Here is an 11,329-nt window from a genome sequence, read left to right on the forward strand (position 1 = left end):
ACTTTCTACAGAACAGAAACTTGTCCGAAGATTTGGATTTAGAGCCGCAGCTAGACTCCGCCCCTAGCAACGAGGGAGTGATCTCGTTGGTCAGGGCGTGGCATCCTGATTACTGATTGGTCGTGCGTAGACCGCTGGCGCTAAGCTTGAATGAACATCGGGGAGGTTGCTAGGAGCACACCTTCTATTGTCAAGCGGTGAAAACTGTCTCGCCTCCCCTTGATCATGATAGCGTCGGAAGGATACTTTGAAAGCGTTTTTCTCGAAACTGATTTCCTCAACCACTTGAAATGCTCTAATAAATTCAGCGATATCTCCGCAAGCGAGTACTTTTATGAGTTGTGCTATATATTAAATTAAAATAGAAGAGTTAGAGTATATTGTCATGCAATTCTCAGAAAATTGTCCTCCCCTGACTTTCGGATCCTTTTGTTGTAGCGGGTCACGAATATAGTTCTCTTTATATTTTCTCAATCTCGCAGTCCATACATGATGTCAAAAGTGTTGTAATCAAATTCTCATCCGACAGTGGCAGGACTGAAACTTAAAAACCTTATAACTTCTGAACAGATTGTCCTATTTTTCTCAAATTTCATTGATGTGTTCTACCAATATTGCTGCAGTGATTCAATCCACATGGATATTTGGGTTCCATTCTCCCTAAAAGTGTCACATGATGTACTTTGCTGATCATGTGACCTCCTCTGGGCTCTCACAGACTGCACAGGGTATTCAATATGTGCACCATGCCACATTTTGTACAAGTTTTACTCAACTGAAACCTGCTCTACGTGAACTCCCCAATCACTTTTCATGACTTCACAAGAAAAGAATGGTATTTTTCATTTGATATGAATGTCACCGTTTTTTTTATATTGGCAAAAATGCTGGACATTTGTGGTTTTGTATCCTCCTGTCCATTCGGAGGTTTTTATACATTCCTTTCCTGAATTCACTGCAAAAATTAGTTTCTAGATTTTAGCATAAGTTTGCCACCACTGTGATTATAGTATGTGGGATCATAATTACCCTGCTAAACAGGAAGAACTTAAACCAATAGCCATGAAAACAAATTTGTTTGTGTTTTTAATGAAAGATGCATTTTAGTCTCGATGTGTTATTGAAAGTGAAATATTGAAAATATTTTTCTGTTGAGATAGAAAGTACAAAATTCTCATTTGTATCGGGACCATGGCGACCAGACCTAAGGCAACACAAAACTAGTTTGATATCCAAATTGTTATGCTGTTATTCAGTATCCAATTTGTTTACATTGATGTTGGGCAATTTGTGAATTAGTAGCAGTAAAAACAGCGCGATGCAAGAATCGATGTCATTTGAATAGATGTGCTCTACCTGCTGCTGTAAGGGATAAGAACCAGCACTGGCTATCAGCCAGCAGCTCAATAGCCTAGTGGATATGACACCTGTCTAGTAATCTGGAGGTCAGTGGTTCAAGTCCAACCCGAGTATGTACGTCCATGATATTATGACCACTTCTAAAACACTGAGTAATTGGTGTTTATATATGTTGATGATGGGTAAATTGTCAATCAGTTACGCACAGTTTGATGTCATATGTCTGAAATCATTCATTGAGACTCTGCAGCAAAGCAACTACAAGTGTACTCACTTCTTCCTCACAGTCTGTATTGTGTACAGTATGTCCCAAAAAAAAAATTACAACGTTGCCCTCCGCAATGATATCTTTAAAAATAGTGAATCAATCTAAATACAAATTCATGGTATGAAACTATAACTCATTGCCCACATCTTACAGAAAACCCCATTCGATTTGCTTTGTGGTCAAAGAGAAATGCGGAATTTTGTAGAGGATGTCGGGAATCTCTTCTGTCCAAATTCTGTCTATTATTCACACACAAGAGCATTGAATTGCTAAAATTGGAAGAATCAGACTCATGACATGCTGTACAACAATCCACATTTCTCTGTGACCGCTTAACCAAATTGAATGGGGTTTTCTGCAAAATAGAGCTAAGATGTTACATTTTAAGACACTGAAGTAGCACTTAGACAGGTTGATCATATTAGGTGTTATCAATTCGAAAATCCGGTTGTAATTTTTTGGGCGACTTACTGCAGTATGTCCCCAAAAAAATTACAATCAGATTTTCGCATTGATAATGCCCAATATGATTAAATTTTTTAATGCTACTTCAGGGTCTTAAAATATAATATTTTAGCTCTATTTTGCAGAAATCCCCATTCGATTTGGTTAAGCGGTCACAGAGAAATGTGCATTGTTGTAAAGCATGTCAAGAATCGGATTCTTCCGAGTTTAGCATTTCGATGATCTTGTGTGTGAATAATAGACAGAACTTGGACAGAAGAGATTCCCGACATCCTCTACAAAATTCCGTATTTCTCTTTGACCACTGAAGCAAATCGAGTGGGGTTTTCTGTAAGATGTGGGCAATTAGTTATAGTTTCATACCCTGAATTTGTATTTAGATTGATTCACTATTTTTAAAGATATCATTGCGGAGGGCCCCGTTGTAATTTTTTTTGGGACATACTGTATACTAGCACCCAAAGTAATAAAAGCAGAATGTGCAAGGATCGTATAAGATTTATCATATGGGGATCGTCATTTCCTCAGTGTTCATTTGGTTGATTGAGTGCAAAATATAGATCTGTTCTGTGCTGATTTATGTTGCCTCCATGTAACCAGAGTGAGCTGTTTCCTCTCGCGACCATGTAATGGTTGTGGTAATTAAATCAAGTGTCAGTTGATGTTGCCTAGCATGCTATGATGTGCTATGTGCAGAGTGTACTTACTGTGTGCAGAGGCAGTGAAAGATGATTTAATTAGGTAGAACTTATTGAGATACCTGAAGCTCCTATTATGTTGTTGAGCAACACAGACATTTGTTATGGTCTACCTCATGTATACAGTAGATGCTGAAGTGAATGCTGTATCCGTTGCTACCATTCCATGCTCAAAAAGTGATATGTTTTAAGTGGATTGTTTACCATTACAAACTAACGAACAGTGGACTGCCACTACAATGAGGATTGTTATAACAAGACTCTCATTGCAACAAAGTTAAAACCAGCTCCCAAAATTAATATCTTTATATCTTTACATACTTTATTGCTCGACTGGAACAAAATTTTGATATCTAAAGGAATCTGCAGGCCCTGAGAACTTTGTTATATTAGGAGTTGCCTGTATTAAATGTTGTGTGTGGATTGTGATCAGATTTGAGGCTTAGAATGGAATATCCATTTATTTTCCTAAAATAATTCTTGCCCCATGTTGCTCGTGTAGGCTGATCATGATGTGTAATCCCTAACTTTGAATACTATGAGTTGATGTAGAAAGAAAAAAATGATATGCACAGGGAGTATTGACAGTGTCTTTTTCCCAGTCGTAGATTTTTGTAGTTTAAAAAACATGCAAATTCATCATGCTCTGATCAATATTGCATGGTTTTCAGAATAGCACACCATCTCGAAATTTCATTGGAGGGGACTTGACATCCTTACCAGTATTTTATGTAGCACATGCACTTGTTCAAATTGTTAGAATTACCGGCCCCACTGCATTTTTTTTTTTTTTTTTTTGCAACGGCAGTCCTTAGGAATGTGAACTTCTCAGATCGATTTATCTGTCAGCCACTTTACATTAGGACAGCAATAAGTCAATTGTGCATACCAAGGGTATGTTGAACAATTCTCCGTTTCGCCAATACCTAGGTACCGTGCGCAGAGCAGCATTTTAGATGCATTATGGGATAGCTCAAGGGACAAACTTGCCCCGGTTTTGACTGCACATGCACTCAGATCACGCTCTGTCTTTATCCAGAGATATTTTTTGTTGAAGATTTCTTCCCTTTCCATCATGTGACCAGCACATTTGAAGCCTTGCAGTAGTGAACCATGACTCTAGTTACTGCAAATCAGTAAAACTTGGAAACTTTCAACTCTTTTAAGCTGAATTATAGCCAAGAAAGAAAGGGATAACAACGGAAAAGCAGACAAATAACTCCATTGAATCGTATGGGAATTGCGACTCACATGGAAGCGAACAAGGGCACCAAGGAATCCCACACTGCATCTGTGATAGAGCTCTTCCGCGTGCGCAGAAATTTTGTGCGCATTGGCGTTACCGAGAAGTGGCTAAGTTTCAATTTATATTCATAGTTTTGCATGTGTTCTTCCTCTGTACACACAGAGGTCTAATATTGCCAAAGTCAATATGTTTTTCTCAGTACCATCAAGGTCGACTTTAGTGGTGCTGATTATGTTTAAAAGGTGTGAATATGTTTAGAATGTGTTCATTTTGAGGGAATTCCTGTAATGCTGACCACCATTTTTATTTGTATCTACTTTTACCTTTATCAGGAATTTATGATGGGTATGTCTCAGCTAGAAAAAGGAAAAAATGAAGATATAATCACAAGGAGGAGAAGCATTGATAATGTGAAGATTTTTTGTTTTTAGCATCACTTCATAGAAATATGAAAGGAATCAAATCATCAGAAATAATGTCATTGATCTTTCTTTTGAATAATGGCATACATCACTGTTCAGTATATGAGATTAAAACGGGGTCTTAATATTATGTTTTTTATTACACCAAAATGTCTACTTAGTATGTACCTTGCACGAAGTCAGCTTGACAAGGTTATGATTCCAGTGTCTCATGCAGAAGTACACAATTATCATTTTCGTATTTTCTGAGTGAAATAGTGCTATACATGTGTGTGCGCGTGCGTGTGTTTTGAAAGATTTCTTTGTAATGCTATGAGATTTGTTTCAAATTTTATCAGGCTGCAAAGATTGCATTCCTTTGGTTTTCAACATCTGCTGAAATATTTTTCATATTCAAGAGCAAATTTCTGAAAGATGACTTCTGTTGGATGTTTCATTCACACAATACATTTTATTACTTTTTTTTCCAGTTTGTCAAAGCAGCTTATATAATACCTTCATTTATTAAAAGAATAAATGCATTATTTGATGCTTGTGGAAGAGGATATATTTGATGGCTGTCTGTGCATATTTGGATAATCAGTGCCGAGCCAGCGTAAGTTTATACTTTTTAAATACAATGTACCTGTGTGCTTCTGAAGATTGTCTCCAATTCAGACCCTGTTGTAAAAATTTCAGCATTATGTCAGCAACCAAAAGGAAAACAGTGTTTTTCTGCTTTGCTCAAAGCAATCACAGTGAATCAGTAGTGAACAGCAGTTGATTTTTGATACCATGTTTAATAGAGTCCAAACATTATGGCCCGAATTCGAGAAGGTGGTACATCGTACAATCTTGTCCATGGTTTAAACCACGGACAAAGATCATGGGACGCCAAGAGTTGCATGGAATATTTCGTTACATAATCAGTCATTTCGTTGCAAAATAATCATTTCATCGACGAAATGAATGATTTCGTAACGAAATATTTCATGCGACACTTGGCGCCCCATGGTCTTTGTCCATCGTTTTTAAAGCCATGGACAAGATTGTACCACCTTCGTGAATTCGAGCCTGTGACTTTATGAATATTTGAATATGACATGAATTTGAAGAGAAATTATGTGAGTATGATCATGAGGGTTATGAGCCCATTGGCTATTAAAATAAGAGGTATGGAGTAATTCTATAAAGCTGTAAGAGTTAGTTAAGCACAAGGGTGATGGCTTAGATTCCATGTACCTCAACATTGGTTTTTATTTATTCCTGTGTGACCTCTTACATAAAACACAAAGTCAGTGAGTTTATGAGTGTCTCCTGAATAATTGAATATGCAGCAGAACTTTGTGAGAAACATCTATGCCCTATATGAATATGTTAATTCTTCCAAGTCAAACACTGAATCATGTTTAAATTCATCGAAAGGTCCAACCTGTGCGCTGAAGCAGTATACTTGCATCTATGGATCGATACTGAAGACTGGTGTAGAACTGGGAGAATTCAAAATTACAAGCCTGTTCGAACAGTCGATGGTTGTATGTTGAATTGACAAAATACTTTTTTCTCCGTTCTCAACTGATGTTAATCTTGTGTCAACTTATGTAAATGTTAGTGGTATGGAACTTAAATCGAGTTGTAACCAAGGCAAAAACTATGAATTTTAATGTGGTTGATATTTACTCCAGTCATGAAATAAGAACCCATCATACTTGCAATACTTGTCCTACCTTTGACATTGTATACATCTGTAGACTGAAATCAGTGTTCACATCACTATATTGACCAATACTATCTGTATGAAACTGACTGATGGGTGAAGTCGTGTTAATCCATAATCTGCTATAAAGAGGTTGACCTGTGCAAATCCATGGGGATATCAGAATGACGTAGAGAGTGGGATAATGTTAGAATTAAGCATCACTTGATAATCTCTACTTGTGCTTGTGCTTAGTGACATAAAGTTTTTATGGAGAATAGAATTTATTTTTCACATTGAGTCTTTCAAAGAGGGATTTAGAGCTGCCAATAAATGTTACAAACAATATTAATTTACACCTGAAATCCTTTGTATTATTTCGACGCCATGAACGTATACCCAAATATGTTCATGGTGTGTTGTGTTAATGGACGACTGCAATAGTGTTTGTGCGTTGGGCGTGTGTGTATATTTGACTATTGATGTTTTCGTCAATGGGAAATGAAATATAATATAAATATGTATATATATGAATGTGTGTGTGTGGGGGTGTGTGTGTGTGTGTGTGTATGTGAGAGAGAGAGAGAGAGAGAGAGAGAGAGAGAGTCTGTGTGTGTATACAAATAATGCACAGGTGAGAGTACGCTGGTATAGAAGAGGCAAGATTGTGCTGCATCTCCACTAACATCACGAACTTAACCGTGTGCATTATTTGTTTTATAAAATGGGTCTATAAACTATTTTTGACACAATATTGCAGATGGGACCGATATCCGGTGGCCGTGTGAATCAAAGCAATGGATTTTTGTTCGTGCTGCACGCACGCTGAGCGATGGATTATATGCCAGACTATGACAATGTGCAGTGTTGTCTATTAATATTATGCACCACCACCCCTTCCCCCTCAAAAAATAGAAACAAACACTTTTTTCTTAACACCCACGTTCAAAAGAGGTTTGAATATGGTAAAAAGAATTCAAAGATTTTTCAATTCGTTGAAATCATGCAAGTACAGTTTTCAGGTAGGTCTGCGTAATGGTGACAATCCAGCGGTCAGATTTCCAAGTTATTTTCATCGACTTGCACCTATCTTTTTCACTTCTTTTTCAAAGTACGCACTTTGGCACAAAATATATTGTTTAAACCAGAGAAAAGTTTTACGTCCAAGTGTCGTTAGCCTTTCATCCATCACAAGGAGCTCTTGGCTTCCCTCATCAGCAGAGGATGTATTAACCTATAAGAGGGAGACTCCGACCTGTGAGCGACTTGTCAGAGTCGGTTACAGTTCGTCATTCCGAACGCTTCGTTCATCTGAGATTGAGGGGGGGGGGGGGGGGAGTTCGTTATTACACGTACGACGGTTTGTTCAATCCGAAAATGGAATAAAGGTTCCTTAATTTGAAAACGGAATTGGGTTCGTAATTCGATCAGGATGTTCGTTTGTACGCACCAACTTTAAAGAAATAACGAAACTTATTTCATTTTCGGATTAACCGAACCTGCGAAATGACGAATCCTCGAAATAACGCCACAAAGTTCGGATTCACGAACCCCTTATCATTTTCCGATAAAACGAACTTGTATTATAGGTATGGGGAATTTGTGAACTTCCGAATAACAAACCTTCGGAATAACGAACCTTACGTCATACCTTCGGAATAACGAACATCATCCTGAGCTATCACACTATATGCCAGGTTGAGTCAAACGTGATCCTGCATTCGAAATGGGGAGTATACAAGCAATGCGTGCTTTGAATAAAAGACTACATTCTACATAATTACGCACCCTTGCAGCACGTCTATTGAAGGCTTTCATTGGATTATTCCATTACACAGATGAGTGTCCGTTTGTAAAGCTGACAATGTTGATTCTTTCCGTCAAATTTGACGAAGGTTTTGCTTCAAGCATCCTCGCTTTTACATAGCAATTTTGACCTCGACAAACACCCCTCTGACACCCGATTCAACCGTCATGTATTCCCCGATGACGCAGAACAAGAGTAAATTGTTTTCGTGTCTGTACTTAAGCGTGATTTGTACTACGTGTCTGGTCAGTCGATGTGCTATTTTATTTGGCAACATTGCTCAGAAGTGTGACATAATTCATTTGTATGGTAATAGATCACCCTAGACGTTTTCCATTGCAGCTGCGAACCAGCATTTGACATTCTTTTTTGTTCTTCCTCTTCCTCTTCTTCTTCGCGTATATTACATTTAACGCAACAATCTAATCATAGTGTTGCTCTCGCTAAATTGATTTTGGAGAAAAATCATTAGAAACTATACTTATTGTACAGTTGGTAGCTCTATCGATCTGGTACTTTGGGTTCCCCACGCTTAAACCCATCAGGATCAACACCTCAAAATGCATTTGACAATATTGTATACGAATGCTGTGTTTGACAGTGTGAGATAATTACATAAACGTGCGCGGCAGATACCATGCGTGTTCTCAGCCATGAAACAAAACTTTCCTTTTGTTCTCTCACCTGGTGAACTTTTTTTTATCTAGTAGAGTTTTTCTTTCGTATAATAAAATATATATTGTACAATCTCAATACGTCCTGAGAGGTAAATATATTATGATACTCCATTGATTTTTAAATGCAATAAAACATCTCTTTTCCCTCACTAATTCCAGAAAAGAAATGGGGGAGGGGTGGAGTGGGGGAGCTGAGGGGAAAGAAGTTGCTCCCTAGAATGGTCATACACTTTTGAACTGTAGAATGTGCAGAAGAGCATAAATATTATTTCTCTATTACAGGTCTAAGGGACACACTTTCGTTTCTCAGAATCGTGATACACTATACGAATATGTTTTTATGATGTGATAATTGCCGTACGAGTTTTGATAAGCACGATAAGAGCAATATTGTCTCTTTCTGTTCAAACAGTAACTGCTTTTTGGAGAAACGTACGTGAAGCTCTTACACCGCTATTTTGCAGGCAATCTTAATGGTGTGTGTATGCTGAACATTCTTCCCAAAAGATTCATTGTATTTAAATGTTTGGGTTGTCCTTTATCACGGACATTTAATGTAATAATTAGTTATTTCCTCCTCTGTGGAATAATTTCATGTGAGTTGTAGAAGCATGAAGGAGAAAGGGGACAGAGAGAGTCGTAAGGGATAATAAAGTGATTCGGACATCGTTGGGAGGAGAAAGATGAAATTTGAAGGGGGGGGGGGGGTTGAGGGAAAAGTTGAAGATTGAAATAGCATCGAGATATAGAAGGGAGGAGTGGAGATTCATGAAACCAGGAAGACATGTATAAGAAGCATGTCGTTGTAGCCATTTCTTATCAGCTTCTGTGCGGTCAGACTGATCACAAAAGTTATACACAAACAGGAGAAGGGCAACCCATAAGATCAGGGTATTTACGTAAATATAGGCCTTTTGCCTCTCACACCGAAAAAACGACAATTACACGACGACAGGATGACAGTCACACATTTCCGAATACATGTAATACTTTACCATAGACCTTTAGTGGCTGATACACCACACGGTATCATTATATCTTTTGCTGAGAAGTGTGAAAATAGATTGAATTTTGATTTGTATCTTCGGTTGTTGTTTTGTTGTTGTTGTTGTTCTTCTTCTTCTTCTTCTTTTCTTTTTCTTTTTCTTCTCGCATATATAGCATCACCTGCCAATAATTAATAGCTTAAATTTGCTGTATGGTGCATGCTAGTAATCTCCCGCCCATTTTCCAGTGTGCATTTTTGGGCGATGAATGTTTGGGAGATTGCACTAATACGATCTTCAGCACCAAACTTGAAATCGCCCGTTATCTGTCACATAGGTTGTGACATTGCGATTGTACCTGAACTTGAATGGCTCCGTAGTATATATGTATATTACCACTCTAATCAACATACAGGGACGTCGCACAGTGGGCCAGAATGGCTCCAAAGTGCGCCAAAATTCATATTCACCGAGATCAACTTAAAACGTATGTTAAATTGGCGGATCTAGAGGTAATCAGACCCGTAGAATGCAATGAAAACATTTTCAAACACCTATGACGTCATTTATATAGCGATTTCTGATTGGCTGTGAACATCCAATGAGAAACATAATATTTCTCACGTTACAATAGTTTTCCCATGTCAGAAAATTGATAGTGCGAACTGAAGCTGCAACGCATGTACAGAAACAATATGAAAAGTAAAAAAAAAAAAACCAAAAGAAACAAATACAGGAAAGACGTCAAAGGTTCAGACTTAGGTCACACTTAGAGGGGCGCCCTTCAGGACTTTTTTGGTATATTTAATCAATAGTTTGCTATATATGATGTCCTCTCTTGAAAATGCATGCGTTAACAATGTAAATAAGAGACAAGTGAGAAACAAACATTGTACACAAATTGAAAAGGAAATTTGCTACATTTATTTTGTTAAGAGCGCCCTCTGTAGCCCGGAAAACTAAAAAAACAAAAAAAAAACCAAGGAAAAGTAGAAATTACGCGGTGCATAATATATGTCCCCGCCGGAAGTAGCGTTTTGTAGCAAAATGTACAATATAGGTCAAAAATCAAGGTCGAACGTCAAAGAAGTCAAAGGTCAAAATTCTGTGTAGAAGTTTTGAAGCCCTCACCTAGTGCCATCACATAAAGCAAACGGAATCGAGGTTAGAAATGGCGAAGGAGTACCATTTTGTAGCAAAATGTACAATACAGGTCAAAAATCAAGGTCAAAGGTCAAAGAAGTCAAAGGTCAAAATTCTGGGCGGAAGTTTTTAAGCCCTCAACTAGTGCCATCACATAAAGCAAACGGAATCGAAATCGGGTTAGAAATGGCGAAGGAGTAGCATTTTGTAGCAAAATGTACAATATAGGTCAAAGGTCAAGGTCAAAGGTCACAAATGGAATTCTGTGAAGAAGTTTCAAAGCTCCCATGTAGTGCTATCATATAAAGCAAACAGAATCAAAATAGGCTCTTAAATGACAGAGAAGTTGCAAATTGAACATTTTGATCACACACGGACGCACGTACGGACAGACAGACACACACACACACACACACACACGTACGGAGCCCGTTTCATAGTCCCCTGCTCGAACTCGTTCGGCGGGGACAACAAAAACAAAACAAAACAGGAAACAAAAAAAGTACCGCATACCTGCATCACTGAAGCAACCTGTTCAAAATATTGAAATTACTCTGAATCGCAGTCACTCTCTGCTGCGTCG

This window comes from Diadema antillarum, unplaced genomic scaffold (genome assembly GCF_040938485.1).
Source record: "Diadema antillarum isolate AM-2024a unplaced genomic scaffold, OU_Dant_1.0 seq00001957_RagTag, whole genome shotgun sequence".
NCBI classification, from domain to species: domain Eukaryota; kingdom Metazoa; phylum Echinodermata; class Echinoidea; order Diadematoida; family Diadematidae; genus Diadema; species Diadema antillarum.